This window comes from Nicotiana attenuata, unplaced genomic scaffold (genome assembly GCF_001879085.1).
Source record: "Nicotiana attenuata strain UT unplaced genomic scaffold, NIATTr2, whole genome shotgun sequence".
NCBI lineage: Eukaryota > Viridiplantae > Streptophyta > Magnoliopsida > Solanales > Solanaceae > Nicotiana > Nicotiana attenuata.
Genome location: NW_017670764.1, coordinates 216,142 through 221,212, shown reverse-complemented (window position 1 = coordinate 221,212; position 5,071 = coordinate 216,142).

Here is a 5,071-nt window from a genome sequence, read left to right as displayed (position 1 = left end):
GGTAGGGAGGTCACGCTGCAGCATGTGCTTAGCCTCTACGCTCCCCAGAGAGTTCGTGGTACCATGATTCGAGCGTGCCCTCGCGGGACGAGGGGCCTGACTGCAAAACTGGATGACGAGGTCAACCCTCGCCCTTTTGAGCACTGCTTCTACATCAGGACTGAACATTTAGTAGCGTGCTCTACTGGGTTCCCAGAGGCTTGGAATCATGCACGTAAGTTCTTTAATCGTCGAATTCCCTTTTCCGCCCCTCCTCACGTCTTATGCTCATAAACGTTAACTCGTATCAATTTTGCAGCCGAAAAGTTGCCGCCGGCTCCGTTAGCTGGGATTCGCGGATGGGTCGAGGCCGTGCTCCCCCATACGGTGGGGATACGCACACGGGCATCTTTCTGGGGGAAGCATGGCCGTAGGCCTGCGGCAGGTAAAAAATTGATTTCTTCTGTTCCGCTTTATTTCAACTCTATTCATCAACTTTGTTTTTCTGTGATCAGGGAGGGCACGCCGCGTCAGGGCCCCTCAGTTGGCCTTCCGTCGGCCGGGTGCAATTGCTCGACTTACTGCGGCACCGGTGTCGCGCCCAATACCGAGGGCGGCATCAGTTGAATCTTCAGCGGTTCCTTCTCCAGCACGGGCCGCACTTCGGGACGAGGGGCCATCGGGGGTTGTGCTTCCTAGAGCGGAATCGCCATCAGATGGGGAGGAGGAGAGGCCATTGATAAGGCGTAGGGTCGTGTTCACGCCGGCTCCTCCTGCGGTAATTAATTTGGACTCCCCCCCGGCGGATGCGGAGCGGAGTGTGGCTGCGGCGCCTGACCCTGAGGGTGGACATGCAATGGGGGTTGGCTTATGCCATGATGATGCCGTCGCTTCGGCGACTCAATTGGTGGTTCCAGTCGCTGAGACGGGAGGTAGTTCCTCAGCGGCTGCTAATGTTGGTGAGGCAAGCGCTCCTTCGGTGGCTACAGCGGGTGGTTCTACCTCGCTGGTGGCGGAAGGAGGAAGGGATGCTGTAGAAGATGAGTACGAGTCCGAATCCGACTTGGACCCCGACGACGTCCGTATGTTCCGGGAAGGCTTCACCAATTCAGTGGTGCGCGCAGAGGGGCGATCTCGCTTCATCGAGGTTCCCACGGAGTTGAACTTATTGCTCCAAGGGGAAAGCTTGGTGCCGCAGTTCGAGCTGCTATGCTTGGAGGCCGAGAATGCATCGTTGAGGGGCGTTACGGATATCGGACTGATGAATGAAGTGGCCGTGATGGGCTTGAGGGTATGTACTATTACGTCGGTTCGCTTCTTCTTTGCCTTAGTTTGTTCTTTATCTTAATCGTTGTCTTTGCTTTGCAGTCTTATTTGTTGGAGGTGGAGAGCATCCGTCGAGCCAAAGTCCGCTCGGGGATATTTTTGCGGGCGCTGGAGAAGTACCGCCGCTACCGAGATCAGTGCCGAGAGTTGCGCGTGCGCTTGAGGAATGATCCCCGTAACCGGGCCTTGGTCGAGGAACTGGCGAGCGGGAGCTTCAGATCCAGCAAGCAGTTGGCAGAGCGAGTGCTCTCGAGGAGCAGCTCCGGCGGAAGGATGAGGAGCTCGAGGCGGGGAGGAGGGCTGCAGCTGAGTGTGAGCGCCAGGGCCAGGCTAAGGCGGCGGAGGCCGCTGCGGCATGGAGCGGGAAAGTGACTGCGTTGGAGGGTGAAGTCGCGGTATTGAAGCTTCAGGTGAGGGATGCCTCGTCGAGGGCTGGGGCGTTGAAGGAAGCTATCCGCGTGCATGAGTCCCAACGGGCATCGGAGAGGGCTGCTGCGGCCTTTAGAGAAGCGAGTCTCGAGGAGCGGATCGGTGTCTTTAAGCAGGACGCCCAAGTCATGGAGGACCGGATCACAGCCTTAGAAGAAGAGAATCAGCACCTACGGGATCAAGCCGCTTCTTCCAGCCAGGCTCGCGAACTTTGGGTCTTTGCCGAGGCCCAACGTGATGTATATAAGAATTTGTGGGAGGCCGGCATCGTGACCGAAGCTACTTTCGAGGGAGCGCGTCAAAAGGCTCGTGAGGCTCGTACCGACTGTGGTTTTGACGCGGCGACGCCAGAGGCTGACGATGGTGCAGACGGTGGCGCGGATGGCGCCGAGTAAAAAGATGTTAAGCATTTTTTTGTCTTGTTCGCCGTTTGGCGTTTAGGTGTTTCTTGTTTTTCTTTTTCTTTTTCCTGTACTGACCGGCCCTGGCCGGGTGTATGCGGGGAAGACCCGCAATTAACTTTGTAGATAAATGAGATCTCCTTTCCGTTATTTGCCTTGTGTTTATTTTGTACCTCCCCTTTTTCCCCTTTAGATTTTTCTTTGCATGCGTTCGAAGGGGTGATTTACTTTTGAGTTTGACTCTGGTAGGCATGTTAGTTTTTGATTGTTGACGACTTTTCTTCTTCGACTCGGGGTGAGCGAGTCGGAGCCGTTGCTTGGCGATAGCGGCACTTAGCCTTTAGTCTTAGTCCTAGTTCGGGCGCGGTCGAACTACCGACCGTGATGATAAAAAATGCGGCCTTGTAGTTTGACCGGGGCCGGACTTTACGTGCCCCCAATCTTAGTTTGAGTTGGGAGTACTTACTTGAAGGGCGAGGGTGCCTAACCTGCGCCTTGATCCGTTGGAGGTTGGACTTTGATGAGTTCAACGATGAAGGCACTTGGTTCGAGTCCCGGTTCGACTGTGGTTGAACTAGTTAGATTTAAGGACGAAGGCGTCAAGCCTTATGGTTCGAGCGAGGTCGAACTCGTTGGATTTGATGGCGAAGGCGCGTAGCCTGAGTCCCAATTCAACTATTGTTGAACTTAGTCGGTTTTGATGGCGAAGGCTCATGGCCTGAGTCCCAGTTCAACTGTTGTTGAACTTATTCCATTTTGATGGCGAAGGCGCATAGCCTAAGTCCCAGTTCAACTGTTGAACTTAGTCCATTTTGATGGCGAAGGCGCATAGCCTGAGTCCCAGTTCAACTGTTGTTGAACTTCTTGCCGAAGGCGCATAACCTTGATTTAATGGAGAAGGCGCATAGCCTGAGTCTTGGTTAACTGTAGTTGAACTTCTTGGCGAAGGCGCATAGCCTTGATTTAATGACGAAGGCGCTTAGCCTGAGTCCCAGTTCAACTGTTGTTGAACTTTGTCAATTTTGATGGCGAAGGCGCATAGCCTGAGTCCCAGTTCAACTGTTGTTGAACTTTGTCGATCTTGATGGCGAAGGCGCATAGCCTGAGTCCCAGTTCAACTGTTGTTGAACTTAGTGGCGAAGGCGCATAGCCTTGATTTAATGACGAAGGCGCATAGCCTGAGTCTTGGTTCAACCGTAGTTGAACTTACTGGCGAAGGCGCATAGCCTTGATTTAATGACGAAGGCGCTTAGCCTGAGTCCCAGTTCAACTGTTGTTGAACTTTGTCAATTTTGATGACGAAGGCGCATAGCCTGAGTCATGGTTCAACCGTAGTTGAACTTACTGGCGAAGGCACTTAGCCTGAATCTTGGTTCAACCGTAGTTGAACTTACTGGCGAAGGCGCATAGCCTTGATTCAATGGCGAAGGCGCATAGCCTGAGTCTTAGTTCAGCTGTTGTTGAACTTAGTCGATTTTGGTGGCGAAGGCTCATGGCCCGAGTCCCAGATCAACTGTCGTTGAACTTGATCGATTTTGATGGCGAAGGCTCATGGCCTGAGTTCCAGTTCAACTGTTGTTGAACTTAGTGGCGAAGGCGCATAGCCTTGATTCAATGGCGAAGGCGCATAGCCTGAGTCCCAGTTCAACTATTGTTGAACTTAGTCGATTTTGATGGCGAAGGCGCATAGCCTGAGTCCCAGTTCAACTGTTGTTGAACTTAGTCCATTTTGATGGCGAAGGCGCATAGCCTGAGTCCAGTTCAGCTGTTGTTGAACTTAGTCCATTTTGATGGCGAAGGCGCATAGCCTGAGTCCCAGTTTAACTGTTGTTGAACTTAGTGGCGAAGGCGCATAGCCTTGATTCAATGGTGAAGGCGCATAGCCTGAGTCCCAGTTCAACAGTTGTTGAACTTAGTCGGTTCTGATGGCGAAGGCTCATGGCCTGAGTCCCAGTTCAACTGTCGTTGAACTTAGTCGATTTTGATGGCGAAGGCTCATGGCCTGAGTCCCAGTTCAACTGTCGTTGAACTTAGTCGATTTGAAGGCGCATAGCCTTGATTCAATGGCGAAGGCGCATAGCCTGAGTCCCAGTTCAACTGTTGTTGAACTTAGTGGCGAAGGCGCATAGCCTTGATTCAATGGCGAAGGCGCATAGCCTGAGTCCCAGTTCAACTGTTGTTGAACTTAGTCGATTTTGATGGCGAAATCTCATGGCCCGAGTCCCGGTTCAACTGTTGTTGAACTTAGTCCATTTTGATGGCGAAGGCGAATAGCCTGAGTCCCAGTTCAACTGTTGTTGAACTTAGTGGCGAAGGCGCATAGCCTTGATTCAATGGCCATGGCGCATAGCCTGAGTATTTGTTCAGCTGTTGTTGAACTTAGTCGATTTTGATGGCGAAGGCTCATGGCCTGAGTCCCAGTTCAACTGTCGTTGAACTTAGTCGATTTTGATGGCGAAGGCTCATGGCCTGAGTCCCAGTTCAACTGTTGTTGAACTTAGTCCATTTTGATGGCGAAGGCGCATAGCCTGAGTCCCAGTTCAACTGTTGTTGAACCTAATGGCGAAGGCGCATAGCCTTGATTCAATGGCGAAGGCGCATAGCCTGAGTCCCAGTTCAACTGTTGTTGAACTTAGTCGATTTTGATGGCGAAGGCTCATGGCCTGAGTCCTAGTTCAACTGTCGTTGAACTTGATCGATTTTGATGGCGAAGGCTCATGGCCTGAGTCCCAGTTCAACTGTTGTTGAACTTAGTGGCGAAGGCGCATAGCCTTGATTCAATGGCGAAGGCGCATAGCCTGAGTCTTACTTCAGCTGTTGTTGAACTTAGTCAATTTTGATGGCGAAGGCTCATGGCCTGAGTCCTAGTTCAACTGTCGTTGCACTAAGTCGATTTTGATGGCGAAGGCTCATGGCCTGAGTCCCAGTTCAACTGT